Below are 22,089 nucleotides of genomic sequence, written 5' to 3' on the forward strand. Positions count from 1 at the left end.
TGGGATGTATTGTCTTGTTTTATTTCTCTAAAAAGAGAAAAAGAATACTATTCACAATGTAGTAGTAATAATAATAAATGAATCTTGGAGATTTCCTTAAAAAAAGAGAAGAAAAGGCACACTTATTTAGGGTTTTGACTCACCTTTTACTAGAACAGCCGATCTGATAACTCAAAGCTATTCAAGGACTGAGAGGATTATATGTCATACTTCCCCTTTTTATTTTGACTTCTATGAAGTTAAAAACGCATTTTTACGACATTCAATTCAGTTTCCTAGATATCGTATACCTATGTTAAAATGATCATCTCAGCATAAAATCAACATAATATTGGAAAAGGATATATACATAATGAAAACAAATATAAATATTTATAATTACTTAATATCAAAATATGTATTTCAAAAAATTTCCTGAAGTACTAATTCCATTTTCCGCCTTCATTTACTTGTTTTTCATGTTCACAATGAAAGCAGTATATATTTTTCTGTGATTTAAAAACAATATTCTGAAGAAAAATATCTCATTAAAAACCTGTTTCTTCTATCATTGCTCTACTTTCAAGTCTTGATTTTTTAAAAAAATATGTATATACATTTCACTTTAACATAGGGTTCAATATATATATTTTTTTTAATTTAGTAACGATTTGCCAAAGATAGTTAAATTTTATTCTGGAATCCTGATGAAGCACAAGCATTTTGTGAGTTGGAATCTTGCGAAAACTCACAACAGGAAACAAGGTAATTTTCACTGGGGCTGTTTAGATTTTCTTTTAGTACAGTCTGAAATTAAGCAGTATTAGTAAACATACAAGGTTGACAGAAGTAAGAGTTAAAACAGCTTGAATCTATGACTAACCTTTCCTCCGTTTAATATTGATACCTACAATTACATTGTCAGTATCCTGAAATGAATAGCTCATTTCCCTGAGGATCAGACCAATTTCCTTCATCTTTTAATCATACATTATTATGAATGCTAAACCACTAAGATATTGAAGGCCCCTCCCGTGAAATGGATAAACTACATTAGCATGCACCACCACCAATAAATGAGGCCAAACGGGGAAAAAATGAAATATCACTAACACAGCAGATTATGTAGATTTCTATCGCAGATACAAACCTGAGGCTACATACATTATACACATAACCTGTTGGGAGGAGCTCCCAGAGCAAATTATTCAATTTAGTATCATATGCTCAGAATCGAAGGAATCATTTTCAATATGAACGATAATGATGCATAATTCTTTATATTTGTTTAGCCTGGCTATCAATATTCTTAACATGTTTTATTTTTAATTACTGCACAGAATTGTGGATATATAAACACATTAGTTTCTTGGCATCTTTTTTTGTTTTAAATGTCTCATGACATTTTAATTCTGCATTTTACAGAAATTGTATACAAATAAATCAAAGGAAAATACATCAAACTTGAAACTTTCATGGCTTGTACAGTTTAATAAGAAATCTGATTGCTTCATAATATAACTACAAAGCACACAAGGTGAACATAGGAAATAATAAAAGTAGTTAGAAATGAATAATAGTGAAGGACAATAGCTGGTGGAGTTAAATACCTGATATTCTTGTGGCATGGTTCACCTCTCAAAGTTGTGAAGGCGACAATTTTTTTTATCTGCATGTTTCCAAGTCTCTTCCGAATGCATATCTTTTCCCAAATTCTTATCAGTACTCTCATTTTAAATACCACATCAAAATTTGCTTCCAGGAAAAGATCTGCTATTAGTCATTTACCCTAAACATTCTTACACTCTAATTTTCTTTTTAAATATTGGAAGAAAGAGTTTTATCTGTGGTTAATAAAAATTACAATGTCGGTGAACAGATCTGGATGCCCTGCAAACATAATTATGTCAATATCAACACTAATAACATTAATAATAATAGGGTTGCCCTAGCTTGTTGGGTAGTATGTAAACTGTTGTTTTATCTAGTTTTTCTAAATCTTAAAATTCATTACAATTTTTTTTTTGCATAAATTTGTTCTTTTTATTCAATTAAGCTGTAATCGCCCTATAAGTTGATACCATGTCTATTACACTCACCATTTTATTTCTATTGGGTAGTGAAATGTCTAACAATGCAAAAGCAATTGCTGAACAAATAGTAAATCAAAATTTGATTAATTACTTGGTACTCCTGGATATCATCTAAGAACTGATTAAAACTGTACATTTATTAATTGATTAGACAATTCAATTTTCTTAAGAAAGTTTCATTAAGAAACTCCTATACAATTTATCTCATTTCTGAGTTATACCAAGGAGAAGGAAAAGAATTTTGCATTTTCTCCAATTAAATGTAGCTTGTGATTCTAAGCATGTCTCCCTGATGAATTTCTAATTGCAATTATCTTTCTGAAAAACTCTTGTTCTTTTTTGATACTAGAAATACACCAGGTTATAGTAAGTTTTAACTTCCTAGGACACCTGGGTTTTGTAAACTTTATCAAAAACTACCTGTTAAAAATTCATGTTTGAACATTTTCAACCAATTTACTGAGACTGGGGTATGGAATCAAGATTTTTTTTATGCTAGCTTGCTATAATTCAACTTAAAATTTGAATAATATATTGATATTAGAAGTAAAACTACAGTGTTATTAAAACATGCAATTAACACATATTCCTTTGAGAAAGAGCTATTGCTTCACTAAACTGTTTCTATGGTGCCCAACTTCTGTTAGATTTTTTTATTATTTTGAAATAAAACAAATGTCTATTGACTGAAACAAATCTGAAATTAATGTTAACACCTAGAATAATTATGCTGTTATTTTTATTGTTTTGATATATACAGTTTATTATTGTCACTATTACTACTATAATTTTGCACACAAGATACACAAGAAGTATAGACTAAAAGGGAGAATAAGGTTCTACTCCGTATCAAACTATCAGAACTATTTTTGGGCAAATGGCTACTTACTGTTATAGTCTATCGAAATAATTAAACATAATTAAAATTAGAGAATGCTCACATAAGGCATTTTCTCACAGCATTTTTGTTTCCATAAAAAGAGAGTTAGTGACATATAGAAATCTCAACACTATGGTCATCTCTGAGATTAATAAAGATTAAGGTGTTTGATAATGTAATGCCCAGTTTTTGTAAGATGTGAGAAAACAAAAACTCCTATACACTGTTGGTGTGAGTATAGATATTTTGGGAAGTCCATTTCATAGCAATAATCATTACTAATGCACACACTCTAAGCCCTAACAATTTTACTAGATGATGACATACCAATATTGTCATATAAGACAGCCAAGGAGATAGAGATATATTTCTCTGTGTATATTTGCTTATGCATAGAAAATATCTGGATGCATAAACAAAGGTAAGAAATGTGACATGGAGGAGACTTTTTTTAAATCTCTCTTTCTGCATAATTAAACAATTTTTAAACAATAAACCTATAATACTTCTGCAGTAATGTTTAATGAAAATAAAAAGCAACTTTCAACAAGTGTTCCTAGAGAAAAATATTTATTGTGAGTCAATGAAACATTTTAATTGCAACCTATCCTCAGGAAACTGATAGAAAAAAATGTAAACAGAGTGCCACATTTCTCTTTGGGAATATTTTTATATACCTACTTATTAGTGTGCCTACTTTAGTAAAACTGGAAGTGCACTCTTAGCACTGAGATGTCTATAATGAATGTGTATCTTTAGAAGTATAATTAAATCATTTGTAATTTTGTAATATTTATAATGAAGCAACTGCCTGCTTTTTCTATGTTAATTCAATGTTAACTCAAGAGACGTCTATTTTAAAAACAGTAAATTTCTCATTTACTGTTGTTTTCATTATGGCCACTATAACGGTATTTGTTTCCACATACCTGCTATCATTTTTGTAAGCCATGTTCTTATTTCATTCTGATTTGTGGCTATTTTCTTTCACAAATCTTCAAGCAATTGAAGTTCATCATTTTGCCTAATGAAACCCGATTTTTTATGAAAACTTTCAAGTACTATGTCTATAAGTGTCAAAAATAAACCCCCACATTCTAAAATTCTCAAATCACATTTCTCATCGCCATAGTTGTGGCAGTAAATTAAAACCTCAGAAATGAGGAAGCAAGTAAGAAATTGCCAGGTATTTGAGCAAGGGATTATGTCTTCTTTATAAAGGGATCAGGCTGATATTTTAATTCATCAAGGCTATATGCTAAGATTTATATATTTGGCTGTGGGGATGGGGTTGGCTAATAGACCTACACATCAATTTTAGAGACAGAAAATTTGTGTGTATGGCTATAGTCTGAAGAGACCTTATTATCCTATCATAATGAAAAATAAAATAAAATAAAACAACTTAAAAGCCCAGAGGGTACACAGAAGGACAGATTTGCATTGCTAGTATGATAAATTCTGAAGATTCATATGTTATGTCACATTGAGAACATAAGGGTTTTGGTCTCCCCAGGGTTAAAGCTTCATCACTCACTCTATAGTTAAGAAAAGAGGGGGTGGGGAATCGCCCTCAATTCAGGTCTGTGCCACAGTAGTGAGATGAAAAACCAAGAGTCAGTTAAGGAAAGGAAGGATTCTAAATCTTTTAACAAATATTAAAATGCATGTATTCCTTCTCTCATTCTCTTATCTGAGTTTTTTTCCATAAAGAGGGAGACAGGAGCTCTGACCAAGTTGCGGGCAGGGGGGCTGCTGGTAGCTAAGGTTCAGTCAGTGACAAAAGGAAGAACAGTGGGGTGTTGGGTGGGGTTGCATTCTCCAGCCCAGTCCTTCTCTTTACATGAAGCTTACTCTAGTCTGGTCCAGTACCAAAAAGCAGAAGACTGTCGTTCTTCTTCTCTTGATCATTCAATAGTCTCTCCTCTTTCTTCTTTCTCTTTTCATCTTCCTTTTTGAAATGTTTTCTTGAGATGGTAAGAACTGCCCTTTCTTAATTACCTGCCCTATCTGGAAAATTGCTGTTTAAAAGCCCAGCTCTTAACAACCAAATATGCTCACATCCCCAGAGAAAGCCATGGGCGCGAGCGCGCGAGCGCGCGCGCGCACGCACGCACGCACGCACGCACGCACGCACACACACACACACACACACACACACAGAGCTGAGAGAGAGAGGGAGAGACGGATTCTAAGTACTGAGAGTACTCACATATCGAGAGGAAATTGAGAAGGCTGTGAGAAGGTACAAAGATGTCAACTTTCTAAGGTTGTGAAATCTCTCCAGAGAATTCTTTTAGCGACCCCCCTTTTTTATTCTGCAATAAAAGGGTGAAATGCTTCCCTCCCAACCCACTCCAATTCCAATGTGCAGTTATTTTGCATGTTTGACAGTAACAGTCCTAATGTGCAATGGGAGAAGGTTGAGTCCTGAAGTCTTATCAGGAACAGAGGGGCTGTGAACCAAACATCGCAGATAAAAGAGTCTATTTTCTCACAGCACACTGACAGGCACCTCAGGATAGGTGTATAATAATTGTGTAAAATTATGTACACGGTGCCGACTGAGCTGAGATCATCTCCATGTCTTTTCATAGTGATCAGCATCACCCAGAAGAAAAAGCAAGTAAGGGATAAACAGAGCTGGGAGCTGCTTTCCTACCACCATTTGAAACTTGAGCCAGGTTCTATGGAAATGCTGAGGTTGCTGTCCTTTTCTTCCTTTTAGACTGATTTCTCTTAACCTGTTTTAGGTTTTTCCCCTGGGTTTCTCCCTTTGTAATTTATAACGGTTTCAGACACCCCAACTCCCCCCACTCCTCACCAAGGCTAGCCTTACTAGTTTGGTGGTTTAGTATTTAGTGCTTTGAGGCTGATACTTGAGAACTAAAATCATTGGAGTTTCCAGGTCCCACCAACATTGAAATTGTCACTTTCAAGACCCACATTGAGATTGTTTATTGTCTTCCTAGACAATTTTTCTCTGTCTTTAAATGTTTCATAATGCAAACATTCTCAATACTTCCTTTCAAATGCTAAATTATCTATGTGTCAGATATTAGATATTGGCTATATTTTATTTTAAAGCTCAACCCTAGTAGTGAGCATTTTTCCTGTAAAATGTACATAAAGATACAACACTCAGAAGGCATGGACTCCAATTACAAAAAAATAATCATGCCACTTATTTAAAATTGCACACTTCAAATATTTCAGACTCTAATTCAACTTATCTTTCATTTAAACCATTTGAAAGCAGCAAATATAAAATGTTTGAATCAAGATGAATTCATTGTACTGCAAGCTGTCAGAAGATGGGGCTATTCTACAATATATACTTATAAGTTTTTCAATGAGGACAAGAGACTAAGAAATTGTTTATATATTCATGTTTCATGGTGTTGGAAAAACTCAAGATTAAAAATTATTTTGTGCTTATGCAGTGCCTCTGTGGCTAACTGTGCTTATCTACTAGGGCCCCCAGAAGTCAGCCCAGTTAATAATCAGCTGCCTGCTTAAGTCACGTGAATTCAGAGAAACCGAAACTTAAAGAGCCCGCCTAACCTGCCTATTAAAAGCCTTGTAAGATTCAGGGCGGGGTCCCAGGATTTCAGAATGCGAGTTCGCCTGGGTCCTGCTAGCGTAATAAACTTTCTGACTCGCCAACCCCCCAAGTGTCTGGAGCTTCCTTGCACATCCATTCCATAACAATGGGAGGATGATTAAAATTCAGCTACAAAAAAGTTTATCTTTCTATAATTTAGAATACTACTTTTTACATATTTTATTTCAAACGGTTTGCCATAAATATGTTAAAATAAAAACTGACTTTTAATCATAATAGAGATTTGAAAAAAACTAATTGGAAACTTTAAGTTTGAAAAAAGTGTACAGCATCAATGCAAATGGCAAAGAACATATGTTTAGCTCTGTTTACAGACGAAATATCATACAAGCAAAGAACTCTTCTTTTTACAAAAATTCCTACAATAAACACAAGCTTGGCCCTCTTTGATTTTAGAATATGTGAGCTTTCCATTTTAGTTTTTAAGAAATAAAACTTTTAAAATTAAAGTTGCTGAATTACAGGACTAAGACCAGTAACTGGAGAGTAATCTCAGTTTTAACATTGACTTTGCCACCTAATAGGCAGTAAACATACTTTTCAATAGACTGATAAAGCAAGATGCTGTTTAAAAGGTAAATTTGATTTTTGTTTTCAACTTCTTCAACTCTTTAGAGTCCTTCAACCTTGACTGTGTTCTAACTTTCAGCTCTGTATCACCAGTCAACTCCACAGTGTAATTTGGAGAAATAATTAGAAATCTGTCCATAGCCTTTGTTTTATGCTGATTGATTCTATCATTCATCATTTACTGATTCCTGAACACACTATACAGAGCAGTTATTTTGTACTTTCTCCTCTCAAGTTATTCTATTTTTAGCTTGGGGGGTGATCTTATCTTTTAGAGAAAAATATAGTGCTAGTATTGATTATTACTATAAAAATAGCCCTCTGCTAAACACTTGAGTTTATTCATTCATTCAAAAATAATTTATTGAATGCCTACTATGTGACAGGTACTATGTTGTATATATGTTATTTCAGTTATGTTACACAAAAAGCTATTGAATATTTATTACTATATTCTCCATTTTGCAAATGAGGAAGCTAAATTTTAAAGACGTTACTTGCCCAGAAACAAATGGTTCAAGAGTAAAAAGCAGAAGGAATGTGGAAGACAGTGGAGGCAAGGACATTGTTCTACATAAACATTGAGATCCAGAGGCCCTGCCATCTTTAATGCTTACCTCCCAAGATCACCCAGAGCATGAAAATTCAGCTGGCAGATAAGAGAATAGAGAGATTATAGATTGTGAGTCATGCTTGGAAGTGGCATATAGTTCTTCTGCCTACGTTCTTCAGTGCAGTACTCAGTCACCAGGCCACATCTAGCCATAAAGGAAGGTAGGAAATTTAATCTAGCTGTGTACCCAGGAGGGAAGAGAAGTGACGAGAGTGACTAGTTATACCGACCTTTGGAATCTGGGTAATTCCTACAGAGATGTCTTGCCGTTTATGTATTATCACAAATAACAACAATTCACATTAAGTGTTTATTGTATGTCAAGCACTATGGGAAGTAATTGCATGCATTTTTTCATTCATAAAAGCCTTATGAATTTCTTACTATTATTATTCAAAATTTATAGTAGAGTTACTGTCTTATATTGAGTGTTTTAAACAACATGTTCAAGAATACAAAGTGCCAAAACCAAGGCTCTGCAGACCCAAGCCAGAGTTCTCAAACACTTTTTTTTGTTGTTTTCTTTGGTGGCTGGCCGGTAAAGGGAGGGATTCAAACCCTTGATGTTGGTATTATCAGCACCACGCTCTAACCAAATGAGCTAACCAGGCAGTCCTTTCCATTCCCATGTTCTTCTGATTTGGGAGAAGGTAAACATTGGTTTACTCACAAAAACCATTACCTATACAATTCTGGACTTAGAGTCATGAGTAAAACATTTTTTACTAATTTTAAAGTTTGATTTAAATCTTATACATTGATATTAAAAAGTAGCCAACATTTATTTTAAGTGAAAATTCAGGCTGAAAACCATCAAAAATGAAAAGGCAACCCAGTAAAATTGGGCACCAGTCTTGAACAGACCCTGCACAAAAGAAAATACACAGATGGCAATGAAAATATGAAAAGTTGCTCAAACTTATTAATAATCAGAGAAATGAAAATTCAAACCATAATGGGATGTCACTACATACCCATCAAAATGGCTACTATTAAAAATGACCTACAATACCAAAAGTTGGCATGGACGTGGAGCAAGCAGAACTTTTAAACACTGCTTGTGAGACTATAAATTGGTAAAAAAAAAAAACACTTTGGAAAACTGTTTGGTATTTTACACTTTGTGGTAAACATATGTTTTTTTCTATTTTTGGCAAACATATGCATAACTGAAGGCCCAGAAAGCAGTTCCACTCTGAGATATATGCTTAGGTGTACATGTGCAGCAAAAAGCATGTACAACAATGTTCAGAGTAGCACTATATTTAATAGCCAACATTTGAAAATAAGCCAAACATTTTTCAAAAAAAGAACAATAAATAGATTGTGGAATATTTATGTAATGGAACACAATATACAAATGAAGATTAGTATCTGCTACACAGAAAAACATAGATGAAACTTACAAAAATATATTTTAGCCAAAGAAGACAAACTGAAAAGAATACATAGTGTATGATTCCATTTATATGAAGTTCTAGAATAGGCAAAACTAACCTATGCTGTTAAAAGTCAAAATAATGATAAACTTTGAGAAGGAAGACAGATGTGTAGTTGGGAAATAGTAGCAATACAGCTTCTGGGATTATAGGAATATTCTATTTCTTGACCTTCATGATTGTTACTTATGTATGTTCACTTTGGGATCATTCAGCAAGTTGTACAATTATAATTTGTTTACTTTCCTATAGTGGTTGGCATATTTTAATTTAAAAATTTTAAATGTAAATCTAAGACAAAACATCATGTATATTAACATTTGATTTAGGTCAATAGAAATATGTTTGTATAAGCTTAATATTAGAGAAAAATATACTGCAAATTGTTAGAATGTTCTATTCTGGTGCATGAAATTGCAGAAGGACTTTAGTATTCTGTCTTATATACCCTTATATTGTCTTTTATTTCCAATGTATAAAAATAGCTTAAAAATCACGTTACAAGCTTTTTGGTGTTAAAGTAAGTGGTGTTTTACATCAATATGGTAACAAGGTATAAATTAACCTGAAAAACAGAAGACATAATTGCAGAATATGGCAATTTTTAGTGATGTAGGAGTGAACTCATTTTTTTAATTGACTCGTTGTTGGAAAAAAAACACACACACCACTAAATTTTCATCTTCAAATGGAAACTCTATAAAAGAAAAATTCATTTCCTCGTTGATGAAGAGATCAGAAATGTTACCGTTAGGTGAATATATATTTTTATAATCTCAAAAAGTAAATAAGTAGCATTCTTTAAAGATAATCAGATGAAATCGAAGATTTAGAAATGGTTGAAGAGTTAGATATTTCACTTATGTAATTTATATTTACAATAAAATATTGAATCATATAACCTGTCAAAGTTGACTGACAGATTTCTTTAAATTATTTTGATCTACAAAGATAAGTAACAGATGACGAAGCTTATGTAATAAAGCTTTTTTGTATGGAAACATTCTAGAAATCTAACTCTGTGGTTTGTCATCATGGGTCTATATATCAACTATAGACAAGTGAACAGCTTCAACTCCTTTCTTGAGCTTCAGACCATTATAGCCATCTAGTTATCACACATATCTTTCTAAGTTATCCATAGTAACTTAAATCTCATGGTTTCATTAATCCCCATTTATTCTAAAATTTTACTTAATAACAACTATCACACAAGTCGGAAAATTGGAAGCTATATTTCACTCTTCCCTCTCTCACCATCTACAAAAGTGCAACACTCTGTTAACAGTGCTACCTTCTTTACATTTCTCAAATTCATTCTGACTTCCCTTTTGCAATGTTTTATTTTATGTGTCAGCTTGGCTAGGCCACGATGCCCATGTATTTGGTCAAACAGCAGTCTAGATGTCACTGTGAAGGTATTTTTAGATGAGATTAATCTTTAAATCAGCAAAGCAAATTTGAGTAAAGCATATTCCCCTTCATAAGGTGAGTGGGTCTCATCCAATCAGTTGAAGGCCTCAGAAAAAAAAGACTACAGTGCCCCAAGGAAAAGAGAATTTTGCCTCCAGACTGCATTTGGACTTGAGAGGCAATATCAACTCTTCCCTAGGCTCTAGCCTGCTAGCCTACCCTGTGGATTTTGGACTTGCCAGACCACATAAATTTATATATGTATATATATGTATCTATGTGTATATATGTACACACACATATCCTATTGGCTCTGTTTCTCTGAAGAACTCTGATTAATACAGGTTTTGGTACTGGCAGTAGGGTCCTCCACAGATGTTCTCTGCATAATAGCATCTCTATTCCAGACTTCTGCTGAGATGGTTGATTGGATTCATCATTCACACATGAATTTCTTTAGCAAATGGTTATCCAGCCACACTCTTGATGTGCAATCTAAAACAAGCTACCTCAATTTTTTACAGTATGGATAAGGCTGAGAATTTTCAAAATCTTCTAGTTCTGACTCCTTTTTGCTTAATAATTCCTTTCCCATTTATCTCTCCTTTTGCATTTTTTTCTATAAGCAGCCAGAAGAAACAAGGCCATGCCTTCAATGCTTTCCTTAAAAATATCTTCAGCTAAATATTCAAATTTATTACTTTACAAGTTCTCTTTTCCACATATAACAGAACACAATTCAGCCAAGTTCTTTGCCACCTTACAACAAGGATCACCATTCCCCTAATTTCCAATAACAATCCTCATTTCTGCCTGAGACCTCACCAGAAGCACTTTCAGCATTCACATTTCTAACAATATTCTGTTTATGATGACACATATTTTCTCTAAGATAGTAGGAGCTTTCTCTACAGCTTTCTTCTTTTCTTTCTGAGCCCTCATTAGAATCACCATCAGTGTCTATATTTCTACTAACAATCTCTTCAAGGGAATCTAGACTTCTCTTAATGTGCAACCCTAACACTCTTCCAACCTCTATGCATTGCACAATTCTAAAGCCATTTTCACATTTTTAGGTAATTATTACAGCAGCACTCCACTTTATGGTATCAAAATATGTATTACTCAGTATACTCCAGAGAAAGAGAAACTGCTTTGCTCCCTGGGCCTTTACCTCTTGTTTGATGCCTTGAGTCCCCATGGATTGCAAGGGAGGCCAGAAAGGATTTTGAGAATTTTGCGGAAATGTTTCCAGCTTGAACTGAAGGGGACAGCAAAGGGATAAAATGAAAGAAGGATGTCAGACTTGTGGTGTTTTACAGGAGGAGCCAATAGAACTATCCAGCTTCGAAAATGTGTTATTCTTCATGAAAAGGGAATAATGATCTTCAAGGTAGTTCAGAGGTTGGAAGGGCTGCCACTGCTACCACGGGCCCAGATGGCACAGGTTTGGGAGAGAGGGCTGTCTCCTTCTCAGTTTCAAAGGGCAGGGTCGCCTCCTCAGTTTTAGTGGGCTAGGCTGCCACTTCACAGGGCTGAGGGGCAGAACTACCACCCGTATGGACCTGGAGGACAGAGTTTGGAGCCAAAGAGGATTATTCCCAAGCCTTAAAGTTTAATTGTACAACACTATGCTTACAGCTAACAGTACTGTACTGTATAATTTAAAAAATATTTGCTAAGAGAATAGATCTCATGACACGTGTTTTTTACCACAATATTAAAAATAAAAAACAGTTGATGGAATTTGGGACTCATGACCCCTTTCTTCTTTCCTATTTCTTTCTTTTTGGAATGGGAATATCTATCCTATACCCAAATCACTAGTTTATTTGGAATCAGATAAGTTGTCTGATTTCACAGTTTCACAGTTGGAGAGAAATTTGCTTCAGGATGAATCATACCTCAAGTTGCACCCATACTAGATTTAGATGACATTTAGGTAATATTTTGGACTTTGAGTTGATGCCATAATGGGTTAAGACTTTTGAGGCTTTGGGGACAGGGTAAATATGTTCTTCAAGTAAGAAGAACATTAATGTTGGGGAGTGAGAATGTTACGAGCTGAATTATGTCCCTCCTCCAATTCAGATGTTGAAGTCCTAACCCCCAGTATCTCAGAATGTGACCCTGTTTGGAGATAGGGTGTCTAAAGAGGTAATTAAATGAAAATGAAGTCATTAAGTCAGGCTATAATCCAACATGATTATTGTCCCTATAAAAAGAAGAAATTTGGACATGGACACATAAAGAGGGAAGATAATGTGAAGACACAGTGAGAAGATGGCCATATAAGCTGAGGAGAAAGGCCAGGAACAAATCCTTCCCACACGGCCCTCAGAAGAAACCAACCCTGCCAATACCTTGATCTTCGACTTCTTGCCTCTAGAACTGTGAGGAAATAAAGTTCTGATGTTAAGCCACTCAGTCTACGGTACTTTGTTATGGCAACCCTCGAAAACATATACAACCGTTTCCACTGATAGTTCTCTATTGTGGTCCCTCATCATTTCTCAACTGAAATTGCAGCAAAATTCTTCTAAAAGTTATGCACGATATCAAGCTAACACAAATGATTTTATGCTTTCTCACTTCAGGATCACTGCTTGCTTTGCTTCTTCTGCCTGAAGTGCCTTCCTCCACATCTGTGATCCTCCCTCACAACCAGGCTCAGAATACACGTGAGTACTTTGCTGACCACACCTTCATTTTGCTTCCATAGTGGTTGGTAACAACACATCTAGTACTGAATTGACCTTTACTGCTGTAGAATGATTTACTTATATGCCTGTTTCCCCTATAAGAAAATAAGTTTTTAGAGATTGAGGACCATGCCTTTTTTCTCCAGCCTTATTGGGGTATGCATGACAAAAATTGTATATATTTAAGGCATACAATGTGATGTCTTAATTCATGTATACATTGTGAAATGATTACCACAATCAAACTAATTAATATATCCACCACCTTATAGTTACTAATTTGTGTGGTGAGAACACTTAAGATCAATTCTGTTAGCAAATTTCAAGTGTATGATACAGTATTATCAGCTAGTCACCATGCCGTCCATTAGATCTCCAGTACTTACTCAACCAGCATTATTGAACTTTTGTACCCTTTAATCAAGGGCCATGTCTTTTTATATTCCTGATGACAAAGAATTGAATTAAGGAGGTTAGATTGTGTTATATAAGGTCCTTCTGATATTTCCATAGATAAATTCATATAAAATAGGTGCAACAATGGCTTGCTCTTTGCCAATTCATTCATTCAATCAATAAAATATATATTAAATGCCTGCTAACTGTCAAGATTGTGTAAGCTGTGGGGGATTCAAAGAAATCCAACAAATGGTCCCTGCTATCAATAAGCCCACAGTTACTTGAAAGAATCAAGGATCCAATGACTTAAATACAGTTTGATAACAGCTATAATAAAAATATGCACAGAATACTGTAAATTCAGAGACAGACTTCTCATTTAAAATGGAATGAACAATTTGGCAGCTGGGGAAACGGTCCAGATTTGGTACATCGTAGTTCATGCTTACAGAACAGAAATAGTTGCAGTAATGATAAGATCCTGCACCGTGCACTTTACATACATTATCTTGTTTTTGTCTCTACAACAACCCTATGAGAGAGGCAATATTATAGTCCTCATTTGGTGAGTAAAGACAATGAGGCTTAGAGAAATTAAAAAATTTGTTCAATATCACATAGCATGTAAGTGACGAAGCTGGAATATAAGCTAAATTCTCCTAAATGCAGTGTCTAAGCCATTAATCACTACGTTTTACTTCCTCTGTAAAATGTCAAGGAACAAATTCTAAACCAGTGTCATCTAATATACTGTAATTCCAGCGTATGTGAAGACTTCAACATCATTTTAAAAGAGCAGGACTCCTGTCTGCACCCAAAATGTCAAGGCATGTATTCAAGGAAGTATAAATGTTTTATATGTTTCTTAATGAACGTTATTGTGCCTGGAGAGACAATGAGGTTACTATTCATTGATTCCATCAATATTCTCTTTGATGCTGCAGCTTCTATAAAACTCAAGCTAATAACTATGCCTTCTTCGTTTACCCCATACAATACTGTCTCTTTATCTGGGGTCTGGGGTATCGACTCCAAAGGCTTAGAGCGAACAAAGGGTTTAAAAATTGTTCTGAGAGGAAAAAAGCCTTTTGTGTCTAGTTTACATGTCATTAAAACCTATAACAATGTTGCTTTTTCTTACTTATCTGTAAAATCCCTGATATAACAAGGCATGCATGATAAAGTACAGACTCAATTATTATACTCATAACAATGATCTCAGGGTGTTTCATCAAATATTAAAAGCTAAGCATTTTATTATATATGCCAAAGTAAGGGCACAGAAAACTTAAGGGTAGCACATAGGGAAAGAAATGCTGTAAATTTTCTAATAATTGGAAGAAATAGAGCACTCATATTTTAAATTTTTCAAAAAGAAAAATATTTACATGGTAAGTAATAAAAAAGATGTTATTCAAGGCACCTAAATCTTGTGTCCTTTAATATCCTGTAAATCAATAATGTATGTGCTATGAACCCTGTGGGAGTTCAAAAATGTGTTTGCGAATGTATTGGCTACAAAACCAACAGCAGGCAGAAGCAGTGGGTGTCTCTGTGATCTAAGTGTTAGAAGGGTTTCTCATCTTGTAGTGCATAGGCCACTTGTATAGCTCCAGGTGGTGCTTAGGCTGAGGCAAATATTAAGTCTTACAAAAAATGAGCTGTTTTATTAACATGCATTTTTTACTGTTGTTTCAATCTGCATCAAAAAGAACAAAATTTCGCTTACTGTAAATTTGGAACTGCATTAAAGAGAACAAAATTTCACATCTAGTATATGCAAAGTAATGGTTAGTTGCCTGAATATAGCAAAAGGAATTTTTCCACGATTTTTTTTTTAATTTTGTTTCATTTTGTTTTTGCTGTGTTATTGTTCTCCTTTGCTTGATGAGAACCATCAGGAAACAAAGTACTCTTACAGGAATTAGTTGATTTATTTATTTACTTATTTTTTTAATCCTTATTAGAGGCTCTGCTGTCCAAAAACATATAAAAAGTACTCCCTATATTCTCACAGCATATTGTCGGCCTGATGTAGATTGCTTTCTTAATTTTCTTTGTATTTTTAATGTTTTTCAAGATCAAATTCAGTCTATAAATGTGGTTTGATGTTTCAGCCTGCAGACATGTAAATTATTTTTATCAAAGTAACCAGTGCCGCTTCCACCCTCCTACAACTTTTCAGGTCACCAGTAGAAGAAAATGAAAGGTTATATCAGAAGCCAAAAGAAATATGGAGACTTACTACATAATTTTTAATCTGTTCAAATTTCCTATAAGTAGAAGCATATGGTCACAGTCTGAGGTGAAAAACACTGTTAGTTGTATTGGTTAGATCTACATCTCTCAAACTTGCCTGATCATAAGGATCTGGAAACCATTACAGACCTACTAAATCAGAATATTTAGGGGAGCAGCTTGGAAATCCATATGCGTAATAATCTTACTAAGTGGTTCTAATAAGCAGGCAAATATGGAAAACAGCAGATTAGTGCATAATACAATGTGAAAACTGTCATTTGAATCCTCCTATTGCTTACCTTTCTTTTACTGTATAACTGCAAACATTACCACTAACACCAACCACTTGTGCCCCACAGGTGTGATTTTCTTTTGATGTGGGCACCACATGATGTGTATACTACATGTTCAGTGAAATATTCAATTTTCTGGATATGACCATATTACTAACCTATTAATAATAAAACATCATATGTTACCTGTTTCATTGATTGTTTTCAAGAGAAGTGATCAAATTTGGCAGATATAACCACAGCTTTTGACAATTTATTGCAGACATTCAGAAATATGTGAACCATGCAGCTTATCCATTTGACACTAGGATAAAGATCCCAGAACCTTTCTCTCCCACTCTTAAACCAGCAGGCCAAGAGGCACATTCAGAACAATGGGACTCTGAGGATCATAGATTCAAAAACACTGCTTTGTGAAATAAACATCAAGCTTTTTTCCAATTGCCACACAATGTCAGAAAAGTATTTATTTCACTTTTCCACATTCTCCACCCATAATATGAAGAAATATATTAACTGATTCATTCAAGCTAGGTAATTAGCATTTTTTATGATGTTATAAACATATATCAATTTAGATCTCAATTCAATAAAATATAACATGTATGCAAGTTTTACTGTTCTACTTGTTGAAAAGCTGTGATATATGCATATATATACACATTACTCATTATTGATTCATTTCAATTACCTAATGTAAAGTATAAATTTTTATTTATTTTTTTAATTTTAACTTCTCAATATATATTGTAATTGATTTTCATACCCCTTTACCCATTCCTCTTTTCCCCCTACCTCTCTCCTCCCTTCCACTACATCATATCTGTTCACTTGTCTTGACAAGTTCAAGTAATTTTTGTGATTGTTGTGTCTTCTTTTCCCCAACCCTTTGTTTGTATGTTTATTTATTTATTTTTAGCTCCCACAAATAAGTGAGAACATGTGGTATTTCTCTTCCTGTGCCTGATTTGTTTCACTTAATATAATTTTCTCTAAGTACATCCATGTTGTAGCAAACATGGTAGTATTTCATTCTTTTTATAGCAGAGTAGTATTCCATTGTGTAGATGTACCACAATTTCCATATTCACTCATCTGATGATGGACATTTGGGCTGGTTCCACTTCAGTTAGGATGGCTAATATCCAAAAGACTGAGAATGATAAATGCTGGTGAGGTTGCGGAGAAAAAAGAACTCTCACATGCTGTTGGGACTGCAAAATGGTGCAGCCTTTATGGAAAATGGTATGGAGGTTCCTCAATTACAGATAGATCTACCATATGACCCAGCTATTCCACTGCTGAGAATATACCCAGAGGAATGGAAATCATCAATTCGAAGGGACAGTTGTACTCCAATGTTTATTGCAGCACTATTTACAATAGTAAAGTATAACTTTTGATTTAATTAAAGAAGAGTTGATATTTAAGTTTGGTAGCACATCAGTTTAAAAAAAACACATATATACACAAATATGTACAAGTAAATGTTGAATTTTTTAAAAAAAATTAAAGATCCACATATATGTAAAACTTCTGGATTGATACCTCTGTTTACAACAAAACTTCCCCCAACTTCCCCAAAACGAACATCAAATGATATGGAGTTAAACCCTAATTAAGAAAACTTTAGTTCAGAGATATAGTAACAGTACTGATTAAAAACAGGAAAAGATTGAAGAACAAGGCTGCTAAATATATATTCTTGGAAACAAGCTGGGAGAGACTACCCAGTCTCCAAATAATTATATTTACTGAGAACTTGTATAGCCACCTTATTTTTCACCACTCATTCCCTACCTACTTCAAGAAGCACACCTACTATTTGCCTTGTTTAGAAGGGTCATATGGATGGTATGTTGCTGTTTGTGTAGTGATTGCTCTTTGCTGCTAGATATCTATTTGCACTTTTTTTCTTAGAAACAGAAACCTAATCCTATACAGGGGGGCAATGTGCCCAAACAGAAGAACACATTTCTAGTCTGCTTTACCCTCAGTTATGCCATGTGACTCATTTTGTGGAACTTCTGGGAAGGCTTTTTAAAGGAAGCTGACTCGGCCAAGAGGAGAACCTTTCTGTCTTTTCCATTTTCTCCTTCTTATTTCCTGGAATGCGGAAGCTTGAGAAGCCATCTTAGATCATTAGGTGAACTCAGAGGTAGAAGTCATACTCTGAGAATGGTAAAGAAGGTGATGGGAAGCAATAATCAGCTACAATGTATATCGACAAAATAAAATTTAAAAAATAAAAAATAAAAAAATAAAAAAATAAAAAAAAATAAAAGGGGAAGGGGCGGGGGCTGCGCACTCCCCCCCCCCCAAAAAAAAAAAAAAAAAAAAAAAAAAAAAGAAGCAAGATTAAAGTCTGTCTCCCCAAAGACTGTAAAACTGAAATACAGCTCTGACCTATCCATATCCAGATTTATTTTTTGTGGGAGAATAAATAGTTGCGTTTTTTTTTTTTTTTTTCACATTTTCTGTCAAACATTATACCACTTAGGATTCCTCTATGCTAAAAAGCTTTTTTTTTTTTTTTAAATTACCAAGCAAATGGTTTGTACAGGGGTTAAGCTTTACGCACAAGCTAGAATAAATTAATAGTCAGAAAAATATTTCTTCATCTTCCTGATATTTTTTTTCTAAACTTTCTGCCTATCTACACATATCACTCTTTTCATTTTCTGTTTCAGAGAAAAAAAGTATTCTAACACTGTCTGTGACACACACACTCAACCAGTGCATGGGGAGCAAGACAGAGAGAACAAGGAACCTGTGGGTCAAAGCCTTTATTACAATCCAGGGTGTTACCCAAGCAGGTTTCCCACAGGGAGTTGAAATTGATGAGTTTAGGCCAAGCAGGTACGAGTCCCATGGAGTCACACTGTGACTGAGAGGCAATCTTTGTGACATATCTGCACAGTCCATATAGGGTGTGGGGGTCAGTGTGGCAAGTCAAATGGGTTCTATGTAGCTGTCCGGTAGCAAGGTGGTCACCAGGAAGCAGTTGGATAAGAGAGATATCTGGATCAACCACATTAAGGAACTGGGAGGAGGTAGAAGGCTGGCAACTGTGTCAAGGGTGACTAAGCTCTGCTTCTGGTAGGATAGTTAAACCTATATTCAGAATGGATGCTGGAGAAACATAAATTGTAGAAATTCTCTATATTCCTCAATTTCTTGCACTCTGGCTTTACTCCACATTTCTAAAAACTGTTGTCAAGATAATAATTGTGACATAGTATTTTCTCATGCTTCATTTTACTTAAATTCTCTATAGTGTTTGATCTGTTAACCATCACCTCTTCTAATGGAACTCAACCCTTGGTTTAGGACATTGCTAAATCTTGGTTTGTTTATTTCTTAGATTGCTCATGATCTTGGACTTTCAGTCTCTAGAACTGGGAGAAATAATCTCTGTTGTTGATAAGCCACCCAGTTTATGATATTTTGTTATAATCGACTGAGACAAAGCCTTTGCTGGTTCTCATTAGGGTGGGAAAGGTGCAAGCTAGCTCTCTAGCCTCTTCTAATAAGGACACAAATTCCATTCCTAAGGCCTCCACTCTCATGCAATTACTTTACAAAGACCCCTCCTCCAAATACCGTCTTCATTTATTTCCCCAGAGGCAACCAATGATCATTTGATAAAATTATGAAATTTGCTCAATGTATCATTAAAATGATAAATGAAGATTTGTCAGTGCTTTATTAAAAGTAGTGATTTAGAAATTTTTAAAAGTGCTTGCATTTCCATATTCTGATAAGTCGAGACTCCTCAGTTAAGCTACATTAGCTAGTAACGTGATCTAACAGAAAAGGATTTGCTGACAGAATATCACAAAGAACTCCTTGTTTTAATATTTAGTGGAAATAATAGAGTAGAAAATAGTGTCCAGTTTGTGTGAGTGATAAGCAAGAAGTCATAGCATGCCAGGATCTGGGGGTTCTGGAGGTTCTAAGAGGTGACATGAGCACTCTAAAAGGAATTGGAGGGAAAGGCAGCATACCCAGAAGCTTCTACTATGCAGCATCTGCCCAAAGTTGGCCTTTACTAGACTGAAATAGGAGAAAAGAGTCTGATCTTCTACCGTCTTACAAGGGAATCCCATAATTTTTGCTGGTTGTAAATATTTCATTATATTGCTTTACTTTGTTCAATCAAAACATTCTATCCTTTCTACTATTTCCTGGGAACATATAGATAAGATGTATTTCACATTTTTTTCACAAATTCTTCATAATTTCCAGCTCCAAATTAAATCTTTTCTTAGAATTACTTCTTTATGCGGATGCATATTTTTAGTAAACATATTTTATTTAGAAAGACTATAGATGGGAAAGTACCACTCTCTAAATTAGGCTCAGTCATCAAAAAAATGATTTTATTTAGAACACTGGAATTCTATTTCTGTGTTAAAAAGTGCATGTCCCTGTTTGGAGACATTTTGGACAGGCTTCCACATTCACACTCTAGTGTTTGAAAGAAGAGTGGGACTTAAAAAAAAATAACAAAAACACACACACCTTAAGAATCTCAATGTCCTAAATGAAATACATTTTTAATGGTTACACCTAATATCACAACATCTGTAATTAGATATTTTTCAGTAAACTTTTCCATTAATTTCCCTTTAGCTATTCTTAAGAAAAGATAGAAATGTTCTTTAAGAAACTCTCCTGTTTGAATCTGACTTTGGCAAATAATTGGAGGTGTTAGGAGAGAGTGCATGTCTGTTTTAATAGATATTTATAACCATCAGACCTGGACAAGAAATTAAGCAGTAAACTCAGTGCCCAGGAAGAACAAAAACACAGGAGCCTTTTCCTGTCATTTCTATTATTGTGGATCTGTAAGCAATGTTTGATCATAGGATACCTCTTTGCAGTCTTCAGTGACTATTTTCACATCCAAACCTCAAAGGACAAAATGTAAAGCTGACATCTGGTTATCTCCTAATTTAATGTATAAGTGAGGAGTAATATTGGCTTAGAGAATTAAAAACAAATGAGAATTTACCTAACTAGATCCAAGCTGTGTTCCTGCTCAGTACAGCAGTTTTCCCCACCCTGCAATGAGGAAGACCCAAGCGCGGATAATCAGGAATCGACTTTAAAGTAAAATCTCATTTGTAAATTATTTCAGTAAAGTGCTAGTCCAATGTTTCCCAAAGTACTTATTTACTGTCATGTATAGAAAACAAAGGAAATAGAAAAATTTGGAGCTTTATTATCATTACAAATTCAGAAATAAAAATGCTTATACTGTTTTTTCTGTTTTAATTTTATTCATGTCCTCATGTTTCATCTTGCTGTTTATTCATACTTTCTTAATTAAGTTGCATATTTCTTAACAAAACATAGTAGCTAACATTTATTAACTGCTTAACACTTTACATTTCCCCAATTAATCTAATCTAATAGAAAAAGAATTTGATGGAAATTTTAATTAGTAGATTGAAACAAAGCAGGAATCCTTTCGATTCCTTGATTTTGCAATATGATAACGCTGGTGAATTGACTGCTATTCCATGATGGATTACACGGAAAGCAGAATAGCATAGTCGTTTTAAAGCTTAAACTGGTATAAGATTATTTAAATCCTGACTGTACCATATATTGAGTAGGTCAATTTGGATTCATGAATATCCTTTTCTTTACCCATTCAGTTTTTTCATCTGTAAAATGGGGATGATAAAAATAATAGTAATGTAGGATTTTTGCATAGGTAAAATGGTTTAAACCTCATTCTGCTTAGAATATTTCCCAGCACATACATGCTTCATTAGGACTGGCTTTTATAATGCCTTGATTTAGTTGAATTTCCATAGGATCCATTTGGGTA

Source organism: Cynocephalus volans, chromosome X (assembly GCF_027409185.1).
Source record: "Cynocephalus volans isolate mCynVol1 chromosome X, mCynVol1.pri, whole genome shotgun sequence".
Lineage (NCBI taxonomy): Eukaryota > Metazoa > Chordata > Mammalia > Dermoptera > Cynocephalidae > Cynocephalus > Cynocephalus volans.